The sequence below is a fragment of the Rhinopithecus roxellana genome, chromosome 13, assembly GCF_007565055.1.
Source record: "Rhinopithecus roxellana isolate Shanxi Qingling chromosome 13, ASM756505v1, whole genome shotgun sequence".
Taxonomy (NCBI): Eukaryota; Metazoa; Chordata; class Mammalia; order Primates; family Cercopithecidae; genus Rhinopithecus; species Rhinopithecus roxellana.
This window is the reverse complement of record NC_044561.1, coordinates 36583302-36610883: the sequence shown is the minus strand read 5'-3', so window position 1 is coordinate 36610883 and position 27582 is coordinate 36583302. Positions and strand designations below refer to the sequence as shown.

The 27582-nt window shown below is 42.9% G+C and overlaps 1 pseudogene; it reads left to right on the top strand.

Annotated features, from left to right (window-relative positions):
• Positions 1 to 7463: 7463 nt before the first annotated feature.
• Positions 7464 to 9564, top strand: LOC104660127 (annotated as a pseudogene).
• Positions 9565 to 27582: the final 18018 nt, after the last annotated feature.

The following is a 27582-nucleotide window of genomic DNA, read 5'->3' as shown; positions in this document are numbered from 1 at the left end:
CTCAGATGAAAATTAGAAACTTATTAGGAATGAAGCAAAGGTCATACATGTTGTTTTAGCAAAGCAAAGTGGTTGGCTGAATTTCTGTCATGCCCTAGGGATATATAAAAGTTTGAATTTGAAATTGGTGATTTAGGGTTTCTGTTGGAAAAATGTCTAAGCAGCAAATCCTTTGAGATGTGGCCTGGCTGCTTCTAACAACCTATGCTCACATGTTCTAGCAAAAAAAAAAAAAAAAAAAAAAAAAAAAAAAAAAAAAAAAAAAAAAAAAAAGTTGTAACTTATGCTTACAAGGGAAGCATAGTGTAAAAGCTTGAAAACTTTGCAGCCTAGTCATGTGGCTGAAAAATAAAAAGCTTTTATAAAAGAGGAACTCAAGCAGGCTGTGGAGCAACCACTTGTTAGAGATATTTGTATAACCTTAAAAAAGCAAGTGTTGATAGCCAAGACAATGGGAAAGAGGAATTGAAGGCATTTTAGAAATGTAAAAGGCAGGCCCCCATCACAGCCCTGAGGCCTAAAAGAAGAGAATAGTTTCTGCGATCAGGCCCAGGACCTGCTGTCTTGGGTAAACTTGGAACATGGCTCCCTGCATCCTGGCCACTGCTTCAGCTTCAGGTGTAGGTCAAATTGACCCAGGACAACTCCAGTCACTGCTTCGGAGGGTGCAAGCCATAAGCCTTGGTAGCTTCCATGTGGTGTTAGGCCTGGGAGAATACAAAAGGCAAGAGTTGAGACTTGGGAGCCTCCACCTTTATTTCAAAGGATGTATGAAAAAGCCATGGTGTGCAGGCAGAAACATGCTGTAGGGGTGGAGCCCTCATGGAGAACCTCTACTAAAACAATGGAGAAAAGAAATGTGGGGTGACAGTCCCGATGCAGGCTCCCCACTGGGGTATGGCCTAGTAGATCTGTGAGGAGAGGATCACTGTCCTCCAGAGCCCAGAATTGTAGATATAGCTACAGCTTGCACCTTGCACCTGGAAAAGCCAGAGGCACACAATACCAGCCAGAGGCACACAATGTCAGCCCATGAGAGCAGCTATGGGGACTGAACCATGCAAAGTCACAAGGTTGAAATTCCCAAGTCATTAGTGTGTGCTGGAAATGGGACACAGAGTCAAAAATAATTATTTTGGAGCCTTATAATTCAATAACTGCCCTTCTGGGTTTCAGACTTTCATGGGTCCTGTGGCCCCTTTCTTTTGGCCGATTTCTTCCTTTGAGAATAGGAGTATTTACTCAATGTCTCTTCCCCATTTGTATCTTGGAAGTACCTAATTTGTTTTTTATTTTACAGGCTTATAGGAGGAAGAAACTAGCTTTGTTTTAGGTAAGACTTTTGACTTTTGAGTTAAGGCTGAAATGAGTTAAGATTTTGGGGATTATTGGGTTGTCATGATTTTATTTTGAAATATGAGAAGGATATGAGATTTGGAATGACTAGGGGCAAAATGATATGGTTTGGGTATGTGTTCCCACTAAAATCTTATATTGAAATGTAATCCTCAATGTTGGAAGTGGGCCTAGTGGGGAGGTGATTGAATCATAAGGGCAGGATTTCCATGAACAGTTTGGCATCATCTCCTTTGTTGTCATTCTCACAATAGTAAGTTTTCATGAGAGCTGGGTATTGACAAGTGTGTAGCACTGCCCCCCCTGCCCTCACACTTACCATGGGATGTGCAAGCACCGGATTTATTTTCCACCTTGATTGTCAGTTGTCAGAGGCTTCACCAGAAGCAATCGCCAGTGCTATGCTTTCTGTACAGCCTGTAGAACCATGAGCCAGTTAAACCAATTTCCTTTATAAATTAACCAGTCACCAATTATTTTTATAGCAATGTGAGGATGGCCTAATATATCCACCAAAAAACTATCAGAAGTAATAACTTGAGTAAATTTGCAGAATACAAAATCAACACACATAAATCAGTAGGATTTCTATATACCAACAGTCAACAAATTGAAAAAGAATTCAAAAATATAATACTATTTGCAGTAGCCACAAATAAAACAAAATGTGTGGAAATTTACCAAGGAAATAAAAGTTCTCAACAATTAAAACTGTAAAACACTGATAAAAGAAATGAAAGAGGACCCAAAAATTGGAAAGATGTTTTTATGTTCACAGATTGGAAGAATCAGTATTTTTTAAAATCCAAAGCAATCTATACATTTCATGCCATCTCTATCAATATAACAGGCCAGGGGCGGTGGCTCATGCCGGTAATCCTAAAACTTTGGGAGGCCGAGGTCGGTGGATCATGAGGTCAAGGGTTCAAGACCAGCCTGGCCAACTTGGTGAAACCTGATCTCTACTAAAAATACAAAAAAATTAGCCAGGCTTGGTGGCGGGTGCCTGTAATCCCAGCTACTCAGGAGGCTGAGGCAGAGAATTGCTTGAACCCAGGAGGTGGATGTTGTAGTGAGCCAAGATCACATAACTGTATTCCAGTCTAGGTGACAGAATGAGACTCTATCAAAAAAGAAAAAAAAAAAAAAAAAAGACATTCCTCACAGAAATAGAAAAAAAAATTTAGATGGAACGAAACACCCTAATAGTCAAAGCTATGCTGAGTATATAAAACAAAACTGGAGGAATTCCATTACCTGGTTTTAAATTATACTACTAAGTTACACTAATTAAAACAGCATGACACTAGCATAAAAACAGACATAATGACAAATGGAACAAAATATAGACCTTAGAAACAAACTCATACAGCTAAACTAAACTTATTTTCAACAAAAGTGCCAAGAACATACAATAAAAAATAAGACAGTTTTTATAATAAATGGGCTGGGAAAACTGGCAAGCCATACGCAGAAGAATAAGACTAGAACCCTATTTCTTGCCACATACAAAAATCAAATTAAAATGAATTAAAGACTTAAACCTAACACCTCAAACGATCAAACTTTTACAAGAAAACATTGGGGAAACTCTTTAGGGCATTGGTTTGGGCAAAAATTTCTTAAATAATGCCCTAGAAGCACAGACAACCAAAAAAAAAAACATGGACAAATGGGATTACAGCAAGTCAGAAAGCTTTTTAAAGTGAAGGGAACAATAAACAAAGTGAAGAGAAAATTCACAGAATGGGAGAAAATATTTGTAAATTATCCATTTGAAAAGCAATTAATAGCTACATGATATGGTTAAGCTTTGTGTCCTCACCCAAATCTCATATTGAATTGTAATCCCCAGGTTTTGAGGGAGAGACCTGGTAGAAGGTGATTGGATCATGGGGGTGGTTTCCCGCATGCTGTTTTCTTCTCATAGTGAGTGAGTTCTCATGAAATCAGATTATTTTATAAGGGGCTCTTCTCCCTTTGCTTCACATACATGCTCTCTCACCTGCTGTCATGGAACAGGTGCCTGCTTCCCCATCTGCCATGATTGTAAGTTTCCTGAGGCCTCCCCAGCCATGTGGAACTGTGAGTCAATTAAATCCATTTCCTTTATAAATTACCCAGTCTTGCCAGGTGCAGTGACTTATGCCTGTAATCTCACCACTTTGGGAAGCCAAGGTGGGTGGATCACAAGGTCAGCAGTTCAAGACCAGCCTGACCAAGATGGCAAACCCCATCTCTACTAAAAATACAAAAATTAGCCAGGCATGGTGGCAGGTGCCTGTAATCCCAGCTACTCAGGAGGCTGAGGCAGAGAATTGCTTGAACCAGGAGGCGGAGGTTGCAGTGAGCCGAGATTGCCCCATTGCACTTCAGCCTGGGCAACAGATCAAGACTTCATCTCAGTAAATAGATAACCCAGTCTCAGGTAATTTTTATAGCAGTGCAGAAACAGACTAATATACTACAACATATTGAGTTCAAAAAATTCTGTAGAAAAAATGTAATAATCCAATTAAAGAGTGGACAAAAAATTTAAATAGACATTTATGAAAAGAAGACATACAAATGTCAAATAGGCAAATGAAAAGGTGCTCCACATCACTGATCATTATAGAAATGCAAATCAAACCCAAAATGAGATATCATTTCACCCCAGTTAAGGTGGCTTTTATCCAGAAGTCAGTCAAAAACAAATGCTGGTGAGTATTTGGAGTGAAGGGAATCCTTGTACGCTGTTGTTGGGAGCACAATTAAGGACAGTTTGGAGGTTCCTGATTTAACTAAAAATAGAGCCACTGTATGGTCCAGCAATCCCACTGTTCAGTATATGCCTAAGAGAAATAAATTCAAAGACATACTGTAAATCAAAGACATATTGGCACTCTCATACTTGCTACAGCAGGGTTTATAATAGCCAAGATTTGGAAGGAACCTAAATGTCTGTCAACAGATGACTGTTGATAGAGAAAATGTGGTACATACACACAATGGAGTACTATTCAGCTATAAGAAAGAATGAGAGTCTGCCACTTGCAATAACATAAATGGAACTGAAAGTCTTTATGTTAAGTGAAATAAGTCAGGCACAGAAAGACAAATTCACAAGTTCTCACTTATTCGTGGGTGCTAAAATTCAAAACAATTGGTGTCATAGAGATAGAGAGTATAAGGATGGTTACCAGAGGCTGGAAAGGGCAGTGAGGGAACAGGGGGATAGTGGGGATGCTAAATGGGTAAAATAAAATGGTCAGAAAGAATGAATAAGACATTATTTGATAGCACAACAGAGTGATTATAGTAAAAAATATTTTAACTTACATTTTAAAAACCTAAAAGAGGCCGGGCACGGTGGCTCAAGCCTGTAATCCCAGCACTTTGGGAGGCCGAGATGAGCAGATCACAACGTCAGGAGATTGAGACCATCCTGACTAACCCGGTGAAACCCTGTCTCTACTAAAAAGTACAAAAAACTAGTCAGGCAAGGTGGCAAGTGCCTGTAGTCCCAGCTACTCGGAAGGCTGAGGCAGGAGAATGGCGTAAACCCAGGAGGCAGAGCTTGCAGTGAGCTGAGATCCAGCCACTGCACTCCAGCCTGGGTGACAGAGCGAGACTCTGTCTCAAAACAAACAAACAAACAAACAAACAAAAAAACCTAAAAGAGTATAATTGGATTGTTTATAACACAAGCTATAAATGCTTGAGGGGATGGATACCCCATTTTTTATTATGTATTACTGCATGCCTGTATCAAAGTAGGTCATGTACCCCCATAAATATATACACCAACTATGTACTCACAAAAATAAATTAAAAACTGAAATTAAAATTAAAACCAAAGGGAGGAGGGTATAATGAGGAATGTGTGACCCATGGCTTGAACTAGCTTTTCAGGTGAACTTCGGAATGTCCTTATCCAAGAAGAGGGGTCCATTTAGTCAATAGGAGCTTAGAAAATAATTTTTAGTTTATTAGCAGAAAAAAGGATTTTTAATCCTGAGCCATAACTCTCCATCAATCAATCCCTGCAGGGAACCCTGTTCTTTGCTCTGGAGATAAACACTATTTTTCTTTTCCACTGAATAACACCACATTTCAAAATGGGGGGGGGAACATCTTGAAACAAAGAGGTACAGCCTCATTAAATTTGATTTGGTTTCAATTGTAATTAATTTAATCACATGTGTTCTACAGTTTGTCCTTAGTCTTCTCCTACTTTAGGCCCACGATCTGTTGAATTTGCTCAGCTCCCAGCTCAATAGCAGGAAATCAGTTTGAATTATTTAAAAACCTCATTGTGGCTGGGAGTGGTGGCTCATGCCTGTAATCCCAGCAATTTGGGAAGCCAAGGTGGGCAGATCTCTTGTTGTCTGGGGTTTGAGACCAGCCCGGCAAACAGAGTGAAACCCCATCTCTACTAAAGACACAAAAATTAGCTGGGTGTGGTGATTTATGCCTGTAATTGCAGCTACCTGGGAAGCTGAGGCAGGAAAATTGCTTGAACACAGAAGGTGGAGGTTTCAATGAGCCAAGGTGGTGCACTGCACTCCAGACTGGGCAACAGAGCAAGACTCTGTCTCAAAATAATAATAAATAAATACATAGGTACTCACAAGGCATCTAGAAGGTTAATATTTATGGTCTGAAAATAGCCACATTTTTTAGCTGGCCACAAATTACAATTGCAGAATATTTGTGGCCATATAAGACACCTTCTACCAGATCCGAAAAGTGTATAAATGTCCTAGGAGTGCAGCATTTTTTTGTAAGGATTAATATTAACGAGCTAGTTTAGGTCAATGGGTTAATGGTCATTGTTAAAACAAATAGCCCCTGACTTTAGTGAGTACATCTGCACCTTCCAAGTTTAATTATAACTCTTTCTCTTTATAGTTACTTACAAGTAGAGACACTAACAAAAGACAGTACATGTTTTCTGAGGATGTCCAACCCTGTAATGAAGTCATTTCTAATAAACTTGTTTCTTTCATTGTGCAGATTCACCTCAAATTTCTTCCTGCACAAGATCTAAGAATCATACTTTGTGGTCTGATTTAGGACCCTCTTTTCTAGCAACATCTTTCAGCAACACCATGAAGGGACACCAAGACAAGACCCCCACTCCAAGGAAAACAATCCACACAGAATCAATCAGCTGACACCTGCATGCTCTGTGCCTGACATGACCCAAACAGTCAGCAATTTTCCCCTTCTCCAGTTAAACCTGTCCAACATCCAGGTGAGAACTGGCAACTCTAATTTACTCAGATGGCTTTCTGCAGGAGATTCAAATATTTGCTAATGCTAACTGATACCTTCACTGGTTAGATCGAGGCATTCCCCACCCCACCTGAAAAATGTTTACCAGAAGAAATAACTCCTGATTTTGGGTCATCTAAAAACCTGCAAAGTGACAATGGCCCATCTTTCACAGCAGGCATATCCCAACACCTATCCTCAGCTTGAAGAATCCAATATTACCTTCACTCTGCATGGAGACCGAGGTCCTCTGGAAAGGTGAAAGGGCTAGTCCTACTCTAAAGAAGACTCTAGCTAAATCAGAGGCCTGACTGTCTCTAACACCCATAGCTTACTGAGGGTTTGAACTGCTCCAAAGTAAAACCTATAATGAAGTCCTGTCGAGTTAAAATACGGAAGGCCTTTCCTAACCACAGATCTCCTAATAGAGGAAAACACTTACCAATTACAAAAATATGTCATCAATCTAGGGCAGGTGCAAGGCACTCTGTGAGTATAGAAACTAGAGTCCTCCCCTTCCACATGGGAGGAAAATTCAGTTTCAGTTCAGCTAGGGATTTAGTCTTAGTAAAGACGTGGGAGGAAGTTCTCCAGCTGACCATCTTTCCTCAATGTGGAAAGGACCACAGCAAGGACACCTGAGCTCTCCAACAGAGGTTCAACGCCAAGGGATTCACAGGTGGATACACCTGTGTGGAAGTAAAACTGTTGCTTATTCTGGGAGCCCAATCCGAGGCTGAGGGAGGTTGGCGAGGGGCTATTTCAGCGTCGGCGGAGGGCAGGCTGGGTCACTGCGTGTTTGCTCCTCCTCCTCGCGTTTCTCCTGCTGCCCTGATCCCGCCTTAGCCATGACGGAGATCGTGTTCATGCAGGCCGGACAGTGCGGGAACCGGATCGGCGTCAAGGTTAGCAGTCGGGTCTCTGAGGGCCCAGCTCGGGCCTGCGGGTGGCCAGGGAAGATGCTGGCAGTGGCGGGGGCGGGGCCCCTGCACTGCAGCCCCTGGGCTCCCTGCCAGGGACACGGTGGGACGACTGGGCGGCTGGCGAGTCAGCCAGGGTGAACTCCAGGGACACGGCGGCCTAGGGATGGGGTCGCGGATGAGGGTAGGGGTGGGAGAGAAGTGGGGCGCCCCCGTGGCTCAGCCCTGGCCTGTCTGGTCCCTCCCATCTCGCAGTTCTGGGAGACGATCTCTGATGAACATGCCATCGACTCCACTGGCGCCTATCAAGGGGACATCCACGGGCAGCTGGAGTGCATCAACGTGTACTACAACGAGGCCTGCGGTGAGACCCCGGACCTTCCCCCACCGCCCTCCTGGGAACGCGACCCTCCCCTCGCTCATGCCCTCCCGCCCCTCTCAGATGGCAGGTACGTGCCCCGCGCTGTGCTGGTGGATCTGGAGCCGGGCACCATGGACTCTGTGCACTCTGGGCCCTTGGGGCAGATCTTCAGGCCAGACAACTTCATCTTTAGTGAGTTGTGGGTGAGGACTTGGGTGAGGTTCCTCAGTGGCTCAAAATCTAGGAGTGCCCCAAGGTCATCGCGGTGGGAATTGTGGAGCCAGGGTCCCTGAACACCCTCCTATCCTCCGAGTCAAGTCGTTCCATTTGCCTCTTAAAAGGGCTTTGGGAGGAAGGCCCACGTGTCTCATCAAGGTGAAGAGCTACTGATGTAAACTCCCTGCAGGGAGCTGAGCTGGGGCCCCGTGGCTACTGCCTTCCGTGAAAATGGGCAGGAGCCACCCACAGCGAGGTCTGTTAGCCTGTCTCGGGTTTGACTCCTGACTTAATTTCTAACAGGGGAAGCTGCTGTCCTGTAACTCTGGGGGAGGCGGTTTCATTTGCTCCACCTCCGGGGCGAATGGTGCTCTCACCTCACACGTGACACTTGGCCTTTTTTGCATTATGGTGACCACTGATGACCTTATACCTGGCCATCGAGTGACTGGCTGTACTTTCTTACAGGTCAGTGTGGGGCCGCAAACAACTGGGCCAAGGGGCACTACACAGAAGGCGGGGAGCTGATGGAGTCAGTGATGGAAGTTGTCAGAAGGGAGGCTGAGAGCTGTGACTGCCTGCAGGGTTTCCAGCTGACCCACTCCCTGGGTGGGGGACAGGGTCTGGGATGGGTACCCTTCTGCTCTGTAAGATCCGGGAGGAGTACCCAGACAGGATCATAAACACATTCAGCGTCTTGCCCTCGCCCAAGGTGTCCAACACGGTGGTGGAACCGTATAACGCCACCCTATTGGTCAACCAGCTCATAGGAAATGCAGATGAGACCTTCTGCATAGACAACGAAGCGTTATTCAACATCTGTTCCAGGACCCTAAAACTGCCCACACCTACCTATGATGACCTGAACCACCTGGTGTCTGCCACCATGAGTGGGGTCACCACGTGCCTGCGCTTCCCAGGCCAGCTGAATGCTGACCTGCGGAAGCTGGCCACGAACATGGTCCCGTCTCCCCGGCTGCATTTCTTCCTGTCTAGCTTTGTCCCACTGACCAGCCGGCCCAGCCAGCCGTACCGGGCCTTGACCATGGCTGAGCTTACCCAGCAGATGTTTGATGCTAGGAATATGATGGCCGCTTGTGACCCCCATCATGGCCACTACCTAAGGGCGGCTGCCATTTTCAGGGGTCGCATAACCATGAGGGAGGTGGATGAACAAATGTTCTGCCTCCGAAATAAAAAAAGTAGGGACTTCATTGACTGGCTCCCCCACAACGTCAAAACAACCGTCTGTGACATCCCACCCCGGGGGCTAGACAGGTCAGCCACCTTCATTGGGAACAACACGGCCATCCAGGAACTCTTCAAGCGTGTCTCGGAGCAGTTTACAGCACTGTTCCGGCGCAAGGCCTTCCTCCATTGGTATACGGGGGAGGGGATGGAAGAGATAGAATTTACCCAGGCCGAGATCAACAAAAAAGACCTGGTGTCTGAGTACCAACAGCATCAGGATGCCAAGGCTGAGGCAGAGGAGGAGGCCTAGAACTTTCCTGTTCTAGGTAAAGGGGGGAAGCAGTGTGGATTCTTTACTGTGTTCTGACTGCCATGTGTCACTACGCACTTGTTCGTTTGTGTCTTCACCTCCTCCTGCTGCATTTCAAAGCATTTTCGTAGTATACAATTTTGCCTAATAAAGCATTCTCATAGCATCTGGCTTCACCTCTAACTTCTTTCTATGGGCCCTCCGGCTACTGCTGCCAGGTGTGCATGGTTGTCCTGCAAGGCTGAAGCTGTCTAGGTTTATCACACGCCCAGGAACAAGCATTCCAGTTACTCCAGGAGGGGTCGGCATGGGCTGTGGACATGGCAGACAGGCTTCACACGAACTTGGGGATGCCCTGGGTCTTGGGCGGCTGCGTGGTGGAAAACCTGGTCCTGAAGGCAAGCCTTGGCTTATCCCATGTACCAAACTTCTAGGGAACCAGCTGGCCCTCTGTTTCTGCAACTCTAAAAGTGGTCAGTGATCCTGGTGGGCAATGTCCCCAAAGTCCCGTCCCAGTGTAGAAATGTGGTCAGGCTCTGAACCAGCAATGAAGGTGGGCAAGCAGGACCCCAGCCGCTCCATCACCATGACGGCCTGGGTGTGTTTGTGTGGCCTCATTCTCTTGAGGTGGGCGTGGGATATCTGGCAGGGACTAGTGGGCAGGAATCAAGCCCAGCATATACTCACATGCACTGAACCCTATGTAGAAGGTGGGAATTAGGTCCTGGGGGCCATAGATGGTGGTTGCTGGGCCTATGTGCTCAGGGCAGTCTCTCCAGAGGCACAGATGGGCTTTCTGAACAGGACCTGGGGAGACAGGCAGGTGCTCACAATGCTGCTTCCCCCAACTGGCAACCAGTGAGAAAAACACCTGAGTGGAGGTCTGATCTGCCCCAGTCTGGAGAGCTGATGCTCTCTGGAAAAGTGGCTAATGCATACTGTCTGCTGTCTCCCTGTACCCCACTCCAAAACTTCAGGGCAAAAATAATCCAAGATCATCAGGATGAGACTGGTGAGGGTGGCACCTTTGGGGATAGGCCTTTTAGCCTGGCAGAGTCTCCTCCCCAGGCTTCTTGGGGAGCCTGGACTTCAAAGCCTGCTTTGGGGAAGTTGTCAAATAAGAGATGTGTGTGTGTGAGCTGGGCAGCATGCGCGGACAGTGGTTTTCTACCTGGGTCTTGTAGAATTTGTCCATGGCCTGTGTGATGATCTCTTGGTAATTCCCACCCCACCCCGATCACACAGATAAAATGAAGCCAGCATAGCCTGGGGGTGGGCCGATGTATAGGTTCTACCCCAGGTCCCCTGGGCATACTCACCTGCCTCTGACATGTCAGGTAAACAGGTGAGGCCCCTTTTTGTTCTCTGTTGACAATGGTCTATTGCAGCCAAATGGGAATGGTCAGGCAGGAGAGTGCCTCATTTTGAAAGAAGTGGCTCCTGGAAGCAGCTGGGAGAGGGGAGAGGTCCCCCATACTCCCCCAACCTGTTCTTGGAGCAGGAAAAGGGGCCTCTGTGACAGCCCTGCTCATTGGTTCTCACTCTGAGGGTGTCCTTGCCCAACCCAGGTGCGCACCCATCTGAGATGGCCTTGCATGGACCTGCTTGGGAAGGTTCAGCTGCAGCAACCACTGGAACCTGCCCACACCTAGAGTCTCCACTCACACATGGGGCTAGATGTTCCTCCCTCCTGTAGTGGTACAGCCAGAGTGGCAGAGGGGGCAAGTCACTGCTGCAGTTCCCACGTGGGTCTGAGTGGCGGTCAGCCTTGGTGCCCATGTATTTCCCAATTACCTGGTTCCATCTGGGGGCTTCATGGACAGGAGTGGTGCTTTTCCAGGTCTCTTTTACATATGCCAGTTACAGGCCCAAGTTTCCCAAGTTTCTGGAGCCCCTCTTCTAGCCTGGCAAGCGTGGCCTGGCAAGCGTGGCGTAGGGGAAGGACATCAAGCCTACAGGCAGCAGAACCTGTCTGGGTATGTTCTCTATCCCGGAGGCCCCTGGTTGTTTACCTCTTTGGGTGAGAGTCAGCTTAGGTTCTCAACATTCTTGTAGGACTTCAGAACTGTACGGACGGGGGCCCAGGAGGGAGCAGGGGCTGGGACTGGCAGCTAACCAGTGTAGTGGGGTTGTAGGGCTCAGTTTGGTCTTGCAGGAAATTCAGAGAGGCTTGGATTTGCTGAAGCTCTAGACAAGCTTGGGCTTGGATATTGAAACAGCATGGAGTAGGGGCCCTTCTGCATGCTGGAGTCTGAGTATTTGCACCCTGGTGCACCCACAGGTGTTCCCCACCTGGAGCACAACTGTGGCTAGAAGCCGGGAAAGTTGTGGAGGGAAGAGGAGGGGGCAGGAGTCTCAGGGCAGCCCCAGCAGCCAGGCAGGGCCTCTGCAACTGAGAGGCAGATCCAGCCTGTTGGCCACTTAGCAGCTGCTTGGTCAGCTGCAGATCACCTGACTTCTGTTCACCAGTAGATGGGGGTTGCAGAAGCACTTACCTTCTGGGACTTCTGAAGCTTGAAGGGGCAGCACACACCACGTGCTGAGAAACTGCCGAACTCAGGCAAGCTTCTCCAAGAGCACATCAGATTAACATCCAACCTGTACAGGACACCATCAAATCTCCCCATCCCTCATTCCAACTGAAGAAAAGGGAGTCTCTGTCCTAGGGTAGCAAGCACAGGCATATCTATGCAGTGGGCACACGGCCCAGGTTGGGGAAAGGCCCTTGGATACATGTTGGTTTTACCAACCATCTTGGGTTTGGCCTGGACCCCTGCACCCCAGGAGGCCGGTAGCCCCCTGCATGGGACAGGACTGGGAGGTGGGTGGGAGGGCTGAGCTTTGAGGGAAGCCATTATTTGGCCTCATAGGAAGTGGTGCAGGTGGTTGTTGGTGGCTCAGTTTTGCAGGACCTGGGTGATCACCCAAGGAGTGAAAATTGCCTTTTTATGAGAAATTGCCAAGGTTGATGCAAGTTGAAAAGGTGAGTAATGCTGACAGGCGGCTTCACCTGCCCCTTCCCCACAAGTAACTGGTGTTCAGAGGTGGATTTGGTTCCTTCCCAGCCTTTCACCTTTGCATGTGGCTGTGTGTATGCACTTTTGTGTGTACACACACATTCCCTGGAGGGGTTACTTTTATTTTTTTATTTGGGAGCATAACTAGTGAGGCAGCTTGACACTTGCTTATCTTGTCTTTTAAGCAGAGTCCTCTATGGAGTGGGCATCGGGGACTTACTAGCTGGCCTCTACCAGCTATTTGGCTGTCCCAGTTTCCGCCCTTCACAGACATGCTGGCCACCTGGTGTGATATTCAGTGGCCTTGTTTGCAGCTAGTATGATGAGACAAGTGGATCAGGTACATTATAAAACTGAAAAAGCACACAATATGCAGAGGGAAAGGAATAATGACCATGTGTGTACTGCTCTGCCAAAGTCCACATCACATGACTGAGATGACAAACATTTTTTCACCTAACATTTGGGCCCTGAGAAAGGGCATTTATGTTTTGCTTTTTATTTATAACAGAGTTAGAAGAAACACTACCAGGCTTTCTTTCCCATTTTCCCCAACTCCCACTTTACCCCTCAAGTTTACCTACCTCTGAGAGAAAGTGGAGCTTGCCTGGTTAATGAGAGCCTGAAATTATTTGAGCAAGGTCACTGTGTAAAGGTCATACCGTTTCTGTCTCCTTGTGCATCACTTGCTCAGCTCAGGTATTTCATAGCTCTCTGTATACATGTAGCTGTGTTACCCTCCTAGCCTGCTTTCTTGGTTTGATACATGCCTGAGAGCATGTGGGAGCACTTAAGGTCTAGGGTCATGGGAGAACTATTCTGCCCACTCCAGCTCATCTCTCCAGCTTGGCCTGCATGCATGCCTTGCTCCATCTGATTCCAGAGTAGGGGATGGGAGGTCTCACACTGACCTCAATCTCAGCTTGCATGCATGCCTTCCTCCATCTGATTCCAGAGCAGGGGATGGGAGGTCTCACACTGACCTCCAGCTCAGCCTGCATGCATGCCTTCCTCCATCTGATTCCAGAGCAGGGGATGGGAGGTCTCACACTGTCCTCGAGCTCAGCCTGCATGCATGCCTTCCTCCATCTGATTCCAAAGTAGGGGATGGGAGGTCTCACACTGACCTCCAGCTCAGCCTGCATGCATGACTTTCTCCATCTGATTCCAAACCTTCAGGAGCCAGAAAATGAAGCTGGTGTCCAATACAATTCTCCCATAGAGCACAAAGTCCAAGATTTGGGAGCTGAGTGTTGGCGCCCTAAAATCTTCCAGAAACAAAACCAGTTGGCTGGATCCACTTTTTACCACAAATTCTCAGGGCCATCAAATACAATAAATGAAAACAAACAAAAAAAAAGCCCATCGAAAGTCAGCAACCTCAAAGATTGAAGGTAGATAAACCGAGAAAGATGAGAAAGAATCAGTGCAAGAACCCTGAATGCCCCAAAAGCTGGAGTGCTTTCTTTCCTCCAAACGGCTGTGTTGCTGCTCCAGGAAGGGTTCTGAACAAGTTGAGATGGCTGAAATGACAGAAATAGGATTCAGAATATGGATAGAAATGAAGATCATTGAGCTACATGCATATGTTGAAACCTAATACAAGGAAGCTAAAAATCATGACAAAACAATGCAGGAGCTGACAGACAAAACAGCCAGTACAGAAAAGAGCGTACCTGATGTGATAGAACTAAAAATCCCATTCCAATAATTTTATAATGCAATCACAAGTATTAACAGCAGAATACACCACGTGGAGAAAAGAATCTCAGAGCTTGAAGACTGGCTTTCTGAAATAAGACAGCTAGACAAGAATAGTGAAAAAAAGAATTAAACAAAACATCCAAGAAATGTAAGATTATATAAAGAGAATGAATCTATGACTCATTGGTATCCCTGAAAGAAATGCAGAGGGTGGAAGCAACTTTGAAAACGTATTTCAGGATATTATCCACTAGAACTTTCTCAACCTAGCTAGAGAGGCCAACATTCAAATTCAGAAAATGCAGAAAGCCCCAGTAAGAAACAAGATCATCCCTAATACATGTAATCATCAGATTCTCTGAGGTTGAAATAAAAGGAAAAATGTTAAAGACAGCTGGAGAGAAAGGTCAGGAAACCTACAAAGGGAAGCCCGTCAGACTAAAAGTGGACCTCTCAACAGAAACCTTACAAGCCAGAAGAGACTGGGGATCAATATTTAACATTCTTAAAGTAAAGAAATTCCAACCCAGAATTTCATATTCAGCTAAACTAAGATTCATAAGCAAAACAGAAATAAGAAGATCCTTTTAAGACAAGCAAAGGCTGAGGGAATTTATTACCACCAGACCTGCCTTACAAGAGCTCCTGAGAAAAACACTTAATATGGAGAGAAGAGACTGTTACCAGCCACTACAAAAAAACACACTAAAATACACAGACCAGTACACTATAAAGCAACCACATAAACAAGTCTGCAAAATAAACAGCTACCATCGTGATGGCAGGATCAAAACCATACATTTCAATACTAACCTTAAATGGAAATGGGCTAAATGCCCCAATTAAAAGACACAGAATGGTGACATGGATAAAGAACCAAGACCCACTGGTATGCTGTCTTCAAAAAACCCATCTCACGTGCAACAACGCACACAGGTTAAAAACAAAGGGATGGAGGAAAATCTACCAAGCAAATAACAGAAAAAAAGCAAGGATTGCAATCTTGGTTACTGACAAAACAAAATTTAAAACAACAAAGATCAAAAAAGACAAAGAAGGGCATTACATAATAGTAAAAATTTCAATTCAATAAGAATATGAAACTATCATAAATATATATGCACCTAACACAGAAGCACCCAGATTCATAAAGCAAGTTCTTAGAGACCTTCAGAGAGACTTAGACTCCCACACAGTAATAGTGGGGGCTTTAACACCCCCTGAGAATATGAGATCATTGAGACAAAATGAACAAAGATATTCAGGACTTGAACTCAGCACTGGATCACATAGAGCTCATAGATATCTACAGAATCATACACCCAAAACCAAAAAAATACATATGCTTCTCAAAGCTACATGGTACATACAAACCAATCACACAATTAGAAGAAAGGCACTCCTCAGGAAATGCCAAATAATTGAAATTGTAACAATCTTTTGGGCCACAACGCAATCAAACTAAAAATCAAGACCAAGGAACCACTCAAAAGCGTACAATTACTAGGAAATTTAATAATCTGCTTCTGAATGACTTTTGGGCAAATAATAAAATTAAGGCAGAGTCAAGAAGTTCTTGAAAACTAATGAGAACAAAGATACAGCATATCAGAATCTCTAAGACACAGCTAAGGCAGTGCTAAGATGAAAATTTATAACACAACATGCCAACATCAAAAAGTTAGAAAGATCTCAAGTTAACATCACAAGTAAAATGACTAGAGAACCAAGAGCAAATCCCAAAGCTAGCAGAAGACAAGAAATAACCAACATCAGAACTGAACTGAAGAAATCTGAGACATGAAAAACCATTCAAAAGATCAACAAATCCAGGAGTTGTTTTTTTTTAAATCATTGATAAAATAGATAGACCATGAGCTAGGCTAACAAAGTAAAAAAGAGAGAAGATTCGGATAAACACAATAGGAAATGACAAGGGGGATATTTCCACTGACACCACAGAAATACAACCAACAATTAGAGAATATTATGTATGCCTCTATGCACATAAACTGGAAAAGCTACAGGAAATGGATAAATTCCTGGACACATACACCCTCCCCTGACTGAATCAGGAATGAATTCAAACTCTGAACAAATAATGAGCTCTGAAATTGAGTAATATCTTTCCAACCAAAAAGCAACACAGGACAAGAAAAATTCACAGCTGAATTCTAACAGATGTACAAAGAACAGCTGGTTCCATTCCTGGTGAAACTCTTCCAAAACATTGGGGAGAAGGGGCTGCTCCCTAACACACTCTCTGAAACCAGCATCATCCTGATACTAAAACCAGCAGAGACAGAACAACAGTAGGAAACTTCAGGCTGATATTTTTCATGAACATCAATGCAAAAACCTCAACCTCAGCAAAATACTGGCAAACTGAATCCAGCAGAACATCAAAAACCTTATCCACCATGATCAAGTAGGCTTTTTCCCTGGATGCAAGGTTAGTTCAACATATGGAAAACAATAAATGTGATCTATTACATAAACATAACTAAAGACCAAAACAACATGATTACCTCAATAGATGCACAAAAGGCCTTCAATAAGATTCAACAATCCTTCATGATTAACACTCTCAATAACCTAGATATTGAAGGAACATATCTCAAATTAATAAGAGCCATATATGACACACTCACAGCCAATATCATACTGAATGGGCAAAAGCTGGAAGCATTCCTCTTGAAAACTGGTACAAGACAAGGATGCCTTCTCTCACCACTCTTATTCAACACAGTATTGGAAGTGCTGGCCAGGCAATCAGGCAAGATAAAACAAATAACGGGCATACAAATAGAAAGTCAGAAAGTCAAGCTACCCCTGATTGCAGATGACATGATCTTATACTTAACAAGTTGACAAACAACTTCAGTAAAGTCTCAGGATACAAAATCAATGTTTGAAAATAACTAACATTGCCATATACCAACAACAGTCAAGCCGAGAGCCAAATAAAGAACACAATCCCACTCACACTGCCACAGAAAAGGACAACATTCCTAGGAATACAGCTAACTAGGAAGGTGAAAGATCTCTACAAGGATAACTATAAAATGCTGCTCAAGAAATTAGATAATACAAACAAATGGAAAAAAAAATTCCATGCTTAAGATTTTAAAAAGTCAATGTTGTAAAAATGGCTATACTGCCCAAAACAATTTATAGATTCAATGCTGTTCCTGTTAAACTACCAATGGCATGCTTCACAGAACTAGAAAAAACTATTTTAAAATTCATATAGAACCAAAAATTAGCCTGAATAGTCAAGGCAATCCCAAACACAAAGAACAAAGCTGGAGGCATCCTGCTACCTAAATTCAAACTATACTACAGGGCTACAATAACCAAAACAGCATGGTACTGGAACAAAAACAGACACAAACACAAATGGAACAGAATAGAGAACTTAGAAATAAGGATGCACACCTAAAACTAAACAACTATCTGATCTTTCACAAACCTGATAAAAATAAGCAATGAATGCCACTGCACTCCAGTCTGGGCAACAGAGCAAGACTCCATCTCAAGAATACAAAAAACAACGACAAAAAACACCCCACAAGCAATGGGGAAAAGATTCCCTATTACTAAATGTTACTGGGATAACTGGTTAGCCATTTGCAGAAGATTGAAACTGGACCCCTTCCTTACATCATACACAAAAATTAACTTAAGATGAATGGAGCACTTACATGTAAAACCCAAAACTGTAAAAACCCCTGGAAGACAACTTAGGCAATACCATTCAGAACATGAAAATAGGCCAAGAATTCATGACAAAGACACCAAAAGCAATTGCAACAAAGGCAAAAATTGGCAAATGGGATTTAATTAACTAAAGAACTTCTTCACAGAAAAGAAAAATATCAACAGAGTGAACAGACAACCTACAGAATGGGAGAAAACTGTTGCAAACTATGCACCTGGCAAAGGTTTAATATCCGGCATCTATAAGGAACTTAACAAATTAACAAGAAAAAAACTCCATTAAAAAGTGGGCAAAGTACATGAACAGACACTTTTCGAAAGAAAACATCCATGTAACCAAAAATCATATTTTAAAATGCTCAACATCACTGATCATTAGAGAAATGCAAATCAAAACCACAATGAGATACCATCTCATACCAGTCAGAATGGCTATTATCAAAAAGTCAAAAAGAAACAAATGCTGGCAAGGTTGCAGAGAAGAAGAATCCTTATACACTATTGGTGGGAGTGTAAATTAGTTCTACTATTGTGGAAGACAGTGTGGTGATTCCTCAAGGAACTGAAAACAGAAATACCATTTGACCCAGCTATCCCATTACTGGGTATATATAAAGAAATATAAATCATTCTATTAGAAAGACAAACACATGTTTATGTTCACTGCAGCACTATTCACAATTGCAAAGACATGGAATCAACCCGAATGCCCATCAATCATAGCCTGAATAAAGAAAATGTGGTACATATACACCATAGAATCCTATGCAGCCATAAAAAAGAATGAGATCATGCCCTCTGCAGGAACCTGGATGGGGCTGAAGGCCATTATCTTTAGCAAAATAACACAGAAACAGAAAAGCAAATACTGTATGTTCTCACTTATAAGTAGGAACTAAATGATGAGAACACATGGACACATGGAAAGGAACAAAAGACACTGGGTATTACCTGAGGGTAGAGGTGGGAGGAGGGAGAGAATCAGAAAAAAAAATAACTAATAAATACTAGGCTTCACACCTGGTTGATGAAGCAATCTGTACAACAAGCTCCCATGACACAAGCTTGCCTACGTAACAAGCCTGTGCATGTACCCCTGAACTTAAAATAAATGTTAAAAATAATACATAAAAATAAAAAACAGTACTGAGTCCTGCCATTTGTGTTAAGAATATGGTTTACTGTGAAAAAATACAGACATTTACTAAAGCTGTGGACCATCTGTGTGAATTGAAATCCCCTATATATGTTAGGTATAATGTAAAGAGCAAAGCTAAAATAGCTGCATTTTAAGAGAAACTGTTTAGTTTTTCTACTTTGTATTTTTATTGACAAGCACACATTATACATGACCTGAAATCATACCAGGAGAGCACTGTGTTTGTACATGGAATTAAAAACAGACACAATGACACACTTGTGAGGTCCTAAGAAAAAAAATCATTGAAAGGTGGCATTTTCAGCCCTGCAATTTATGTTAATGCACCACCCCCACCCTCTATCTCCTTCAGTGAACTTCTCCCCACTGACAAGAAATACCCAGGTCTGTATGTCGAACGGTTTCCACTCTCTGGTTCCCTTGTAGTCACTGCACCTGGGCAGTCCAGAGTCACGAGAAACCCCAGGCCATGTGGCAGAATGCCCACTGTCCCAACTTCACCACACTCTACTCTCTGCATCCAGTGCTAGCTGCAGCCAGGCTGTCTCACAGTCCAGAATACTAACCAGAGACCAGGCTTTCTGCAGTGCCTTGGCTGGGGCCCACAGATAAGGATGGCCAAGGCTGGGGTGTCTACAGATAAGGATAGCCAAGCAGTGCTGCAGAAGCCAGCAGATGCCATTGATCAGTTTTACATCTGCCTGGCACTGAGAATCTCTGGACACCAGAGGTGTTCTCTGTTGCCAGAGCTGAACTCTCATGTGAAGACTCCAGAAGGCCCTGAAATGTGGGCAGGCTTCCATCATTGCCTGTCTGTGGCCACAAGGACACAGATTCTTTTAATGGCTGGTGAGATGTCCAGTACACTCGGGGCTCTGGAAAGCCCCTTTTCAACCTTAGACCTTAGTTGACCCTCCATTTACCTCAGGCCAGGCAATCTCTTTCCATGGCTGGTGAGATGTCCAGCACACTTAGGGCTCTGGAAGGCCCCTTTTCAACTTTAGGCCTTAGCTGAGCCTCCATTTACCTCAGGCCAGGCAGTGCACATTATGGGGGACACCACTGGGTGCTGGGATGAGGATGGCACTTGGCATGTGAGCTAGGATTGGGTGCCCACCACTCCCGTCCCCAGCCAGGCAGTGGCCAGTAAGCATCTCTGGTTTCTCTCCCCTTACCAGCCTCCTCTGCTATGACTGCATTTCTGGCAGGCAGTGGATCAGGGAAGCACCAGTAGTTGAGGACCATGTGGAGAACCACTATTGGCCAAGCATTCCCAACCTGACAGCAGAACAAGAGTACAGCAGAGCTGAGGTGAACTTGGCAGAGAACTTTGAGACCATGAAGGCAGCCAACACTTCCAATTCATCATAACCTGTTTCTCCCGTAGATTTATTGTAGACCAACTCAACCATCTCCATGTCAACAAGAAATGGTCCTCACTATGAGCCATCACCCTTGGATTTAGATCATGGGGCGGTTCTGTCTTTATTATGGAATTGAAAAGCTTTAATTTCTACAAAAATGTAAGGTTTTGGGCCACAGCCTTATTAAAACAAACAAATATGAGCATAGTGGTCTACATATGGAATATCTGGGGCCTAAACAACCTGCTACTTGGAAGTATAATCGTCTTTTTGTTCGTTTCTTTAGCCTGGTAGGACAATATCAGAAATTTCCTTGGTCATAGAGAATATAAAACATAGTTTGAACAAAAGCAGCAATACAGCCACAAACTATTTTTTGGTGTATTTACGTAAGTATAAGATAGCTGATGGGGGCTTTATCATGTAACATTAGTTTGCTTAGTCTTCATTAAGTTTGCTAAGCTTGAATTGTGAATAAATATATGGCTGATTCATATTGTAATTAAACTGCACATTGACATAAACTGTACATTGAAAGTTGCACATTGTCATCCAAAGTAACACTTAGGTAAAACCAAAAATATGATAAACCAATGTCAAGGAAACTACCCTAAAAATAAAATACAGTTAACATGGAATTGCAAAACCAGAATGGGAGAAACATTTACCCATAAAATCTTGTTTGGAACATTGATATAACACTAGAAAAGAATTTTTCTAAATAACTACAATGTTCAACTGTGACTGTGCATCTGTGAAGACCAGGCATTCTGAATCATTGCCCTGTGCTGTGTGGCAGTACAATTTTACAGAATGCACTATGATGATTAATAAAATTCTCTAATGGGAAAGTTTTGATGAATAAGTATTTACACTATAAATATTTATATTATTAATATATTGGTGCTATTATTTCACAAAATAAAAAAGCTGTAATACAGCCTTTAAAAGCGAATAATAGCCTTACATTTCTAAATAAAGAAAAAGTATAAATTTTGTGAAATATGGTTAAGAGTAATTGATAAAATAAAAATTGGGGCATAAATTATATTATAGTTTGGGTAGAGGTTGAAAAAAGTGAATGAAAATTTTAATGAGCCCTTTTTGCCTGCACTAAACTTAATCTTATAGGTGAACATTATAATATATAGAGAGTACCTACCAGCTATCTAATCTACTTTTTACACAATGTATAAATCCTAGCCTATTGTTCTTAATGTCTGAACCTAAAATAACACACAAACATGCAAGAGAACAAAATAAGGAAGAAATGTATGGAGACAGTGACATTATCAAGATGGTGGAATAGGGGGTCCCTACTTTTATATTCCCCTGCAGGAATAAAAACTAGTCAGCCATCCATCTACCAAAGTAACTTTATGAGAGAGCCAGGCACAGTGGCTCATGACAGTATCTCCTCCATTCAGGAGCCTGAGGCAGGAGGACTGCTTCAGGCCAGGAGATCAAGAACAGCCTGGGCAATATAGTGAGCTTCAGGATACAGGGCATTATAAAACCTTGCTAAAACCCAAGATCAAGAAGAGTCATTTTGAGAAGGCAGGGCTTTTGGTTAATAAGGTGTCAAATTATCCAAAGCAATCTGTAAGTTAACTCAAATCCCTACCAAAATCCCTGTCTCACTTTTTATAATAATAGAAAATGCAAGCCTACAAAGTAGGCTGAAAGGCCAAACCAATCATGAGGAATAAGAAAAAAGCTGGGGACATCATCCCTGTGACCCACACAAAACAGTTCAAAAGTCCCTGTCGGTAGATGACCTGGGGAAACCCTGCTAGGTACTCAGTGGAGCCACACTCACCCACACATCTGCTATTAGGCCCACCATATAGCAGAAGCCTGCCCTAGTGCCTGCTCCACAGAACAAAGCCCTGAAAAAATCCAGTCTGCCCAAAAACATGACAGGATTCACAACCACAAGTGCTCCTGGTAACAAGCCCACTAAAGGTAAAACCCACTCCAGATTCAGTAGCCACCTTGTGACCCAGCTACAAGCCTTTTTACTGCAAATCCAGTAAAGATCTCATCTGCTTTGAGACCCAACAGATGAAGATCTTTATGTGCCAAAACCAGTTTATAAAAATGAAAAGAGGTGTTTGCTCCTTCAAATGCACAAACACCAATGCAAGTCTATATTATGCCCATTCTAACGTTCCTATTTTAACATAGAACTGGAAGTCCTGCATAGAATAATGAAGTCTTACATCAAATAATTAAGCAAGAAAATCTAAAAGATCCAAATGGAAAAGAAGAAAAAAAGTCACTGTTTGTAGATGACATAATCTTACGCATAAAAACATAAATAGTACATTTAAATAGTGCATTTAAACTAATAAATGCACTCAGTAAAGAAGCGGAATATACAATTAATATACACATATCAGTTTTGTTTCTATATACTAGCAACAAACCAGTAAAAAAGAAAAAAAAAAATCTCTTTTACAACAGCAACAAAATAGTAGACTTCTTAGCAATAAATTTAACCAGTGTGGTGAAAGATCTTTACAATAAAAAATAAAAGATATTGATGAAAAAAATTAAAGAAGATACAAATAAATGTAAATATATCACATGTTTATGGATTAGAAGAATATTGTCTAAGTGCCATATTATCCAAAGCAATCTGTAGATTAATTCAACTTCCTATCAAAATTCCTGTGCCACTTTTTACAGTAATAGAAAATAAAGTCTGCAATGTATATAAAACTATAAGAAATATTGAATGGCCAAAGCAATCAGGAGGAATAAAATGAAATCTGGGGACATTATACTTTATTATTTAAAACTACATTTCAAAACTACAGTAAACATAAGAGAATGGTATATTTATAGGAACCAACACGAAAACCAGTGGAACAGAATACAGAGCCCAGAAGTAAATCTATGCATCTAAAGTTAATCTTTGACAAGGGCACTATGAATACGCGATACAGTGTAGCCTTTTCAATACTTGGTGCTGGGAAAACTGGACACTCGCAAGCACAATAATAAAATTAGATCACATTTCTTATGCCAGACACAAAAATTGACTTAAAATAAAGACTTAAATTTAATACATAAATCCTTAAGAGAAAAATCTTTAAAAAAGCTTACGAAAAGCCTCCGTGATACTGGCCTTGGCAATGATTTTTTAAAATATAATATCACAAGTATAGCAATAACACCAAACAAAGTTGTAGTGTATCAAACTGTTGTGCACAGCAAAAAATAAGAAAACCTTTAAGATGGGATAAAATATTTGCAAACCATATATGATAAGAGGTTAGTATTCAAAATATAGCAGAAAGTTACACAAATCAGAAGCAAAACAATAATAATAATAATACCCAACTAAAAAAAATAGGCAAAAGACTAAAGATTTTTAACAAACATATTCAAATGGCCAACAGTTGTGTAGAAAGCTGCTAAACACTACTATTCGTCAGAAAATCGCAAATCAAAATCATAATGAGATAGCACTTTACAGCAGTGAGAATGGTTAATATCAAAAAGAAGAAATATGACAAGTGTTAACAAGGATGTAACAAAATATTTCCGTACAGTCTTAATAAGTTGTAAACTGGAAGAGTCATTATGGAAATTAGCATGGAGGTTATTTAAAAAAATAGAACTATTGTACAATCCAGAAATTCCACTTCCATCTATAACCAAAATAAAATCAGTATCTCGAAGAAATATCTGCACCCCTGTGTTCAATGCAGCATTATTCACAACTGTCTAGGATTTTTTTTTTAAAAAAACTACTTATCTGTAGATTCCAAATGGATAAGGAAAATGTGGTATAAATAGACAACCCATAAAAAAGAATGAAATTCTGCCCTTTCAACAACATGAATGGATCTGGGTACATTATGCTAAGCAAAATAAGCCAGACACAGAAAGACAAACACTGTGTGTTCTCACTTAAATGGAGAATCTAAAAAGGCTGAACTCATAGAAGCAGAGAGTACAATGGTAATGACCAGGTCTGGAGGTAGAGAAAATGATAAGGTGCTCAAAGAGTACAAACTTTCAGTTATAAGATAAATAAGTTTTGGGGATCTAATGTATAGCTTTAAAAAGTAGTTAATAACAGTGTTTTGTATGCTTAAAATTTGCTACAACAGTAGGAGACCTCAAGTGCTCTCACTACAAAAAACAATCACGTGAGGTGACATAAATGTTCATCAACTTAATTGTATTAAACATTTTACAATATATACCTATCAAATTATTATAATGTACACAATACATAATTATGCACTTTTTATTGGTCAAAAAATTAATGTTATGTACACATGCATATATACACATAAGTGTGTATATACAGGTATGTAAAACATATACATATATATCAATGACATATGTTGTTATGTATATACTTGTGTGTGTATATACATACACACATACATATCAATGACACAGTCCTAGTAAGCTTCAAAATAAACAAGAGAATATTATAAAATGATAACTATTCAAAAATCAGGAAACAAATGGGAATTTAATACATGCTCAGCAATGTTCGAAGTTCCTCAATGGCAAAGTACATGTTTTAAATGTAGAAAGTAGATACATTAAATCATATTACAGTTTAGCAATTAGGCACAGAGTGTTTACAGTATTAGCCTCAATACATACCAAAAAGCTTAAAATTTTGAAGTAAAATAACATTAGGTTTTATTATATGGGGCAGATGCTTACTGTTCTGATAAAATTTTTGAGTATGAATTTCTGTAGAATCACAATTGAAACCTTCATAGGATATGAAATTATAAAGCAGAAAACATACAACATCTGGATGTGGTGTTTCTGGGATTTCTAAACCAAATCCCAATATCTCCACTACTCTCACACATTTTAGACAAGACTCAAAATGGAAATTAGAAAATGTTTAACATAGAGTTCCTTAAAAATCACAGACAGCCCCATGTCCTCAAAAGCAATAAAAGAGCAAGCAGCCAGGTCCTCCAGTCACTTGTACGCCATGCAGAGGGCTTTGATTTTGTTTGTAACCTGGAAGAATGATCGCTGAAGGGGAAGTCCAGTCCTAGAGAATTGAAGAGTGGGGCAGAAGATGTCCGTCTCTATATGAGAGCAAGAGAAAGAAACCAGGGCTTCTCAGAAACCATTTCCATTGGAGCATAGCTTCCCAAACCACACTTTAGGATCTGGCTTTCTCCTTGACTTTTGGACATCTCATCTGTGTCATCTGCTTTACTCACTCCCACCTTGGATGTTTGGCTGCTACCTCCTGTCTCCTCACATTTTGGGGCTTTTTCTTTTTCTCAAGGTAGGTGATAAGGTTTAGCTTAGAGAACAGCCAAGAACTCTGTATTAGAAAAAGTAATATGACTTCCGCTGTGATTTTCCAATTACTGCTTAGTACCGTGCTCAGTGGAAAAAGCAGAACATTATAAAAGAGTCTAAAAATTTAATACCAAATTCTGTTTCCTCACAGAAATGTTATGATATTTAAAAACTTTTCTAAATTTGTGGGTCCTTAGCTCCACGACCCAGTGCTGCTGAATCAAAACTTGGTGGTGGTTGACTGGGCATTGTGGCCCACACCTCTGATCCAGCACTTTGAGAGGCCAAGGCAGGCAAATCACTTAAGCCCAGGAGTTTGAGGCCAGCCTGGGCAAAACAGCGAAACCTACTCTGGGGGGTGGGGGGAGCGGGGAAGGTGGTGGTAATAGGAGGTGGTAATGCATTTATAATGTGTGGACAACCATATTTTGTGCCTCTAAATTTCTGAAGTTGTCACTAATCTAAAATTAAGGATACAGATCAATTGAAGAAAGAAAAGGATTTATGTCAAGATGAAGCCTCCTCGTGGGGGTCCGCAGCTGCAGCACCACCAGGCAGCAGCATGTCACCTCTTCCGCCTGGCTGCAGCCCCACAAGGAGCTGGGCTCCAGCCGGGGCGCTGCCGTAGGTACTCGACCCCGAAGGCGCAGGCGTGAGTTTCCTGCCGTCCAGGGTATCTTCCCGAATTACCTAATTCAATTCATTTATCCAGCGCCTCCGCAACCGTCCAAGCCGGGGGAAGGGGCAGCGGGTCCCACAGACGCAAGCCAAGACCTGCGCTCCAGAACCCGTGGGTTGCTTTCTCGGGGGAAGGATATTGTCTTCGCCCGCCACGAGGAAATCCATCCCTGTGCACCCGGTTTCCCATTGCCACCGACTTCGTGTAAACTGCAGTCCCGAGGACAAGAGAGAGACCCAGGCCTCCAGTGGTGGACACGCTCAGCGCCAAGGCTCCCGCTAGACAGACTCGCGTACTCTACAAATCTCGGGGCCCACAGTACCAAGGAGACAGAAAGAAGCAAACAAAGGAAGGACCCTATGAAACGCACCCCCCAAATAACCAACGAATCCAAGAAAAAACACGTCTCAGGGCTCGTTGATTTTCCTTCATGGGGGGGCCCTACCCCCCTGTTCTAGCCCGGCCCAAGCACCCTCCACCCTACCCCGGCCTGCTCAATGGGGCGCTGTCTACCTGAGCAGAGCCTCCCTCTGCAAGGCTCTGTCGCTCTAGCTCTCCAGTTCCCTCACCCTCTCCCTTTCTCTGCTTCCCCCTTCACCTCAGGCTCTGCTGTCACTTTCTCTCTCTCTCAACCCCTCCATCTCTCTCTCTCTCTCTCTCTCTCTCTCCGTTTCTATCTCTCCATCCCGGTCTCCCTAGCTCTCTTTCAAGCTGTGTCTGTGTCTTTGTCTGTATGTCCGTGTGTGTCCGCGTTTGTGTGTCCGTGTGTGTGCCCGCGTGTCCATGTGTCCGTGTCTGTGTCTTTGTGTGTCCGTGCGTGTGTGCCCGCGCGCGTGCGCCCGTGTATATCTGTGTGTGTCGGGGTGGGTTTGCTCGTGGTGGTGGTGGGGTGTGTCTGGGTGTCCCGCAGCCCCTCTCTCCTGGGATCAGGCTGCCGGCTCTAGTGCCAGCGCGGGGCAAAGCAGAGCCTCCCCAGCCCGCTGCTCACGGGACGGGTCCTCTTGGGGACAAGAGATGGTGGT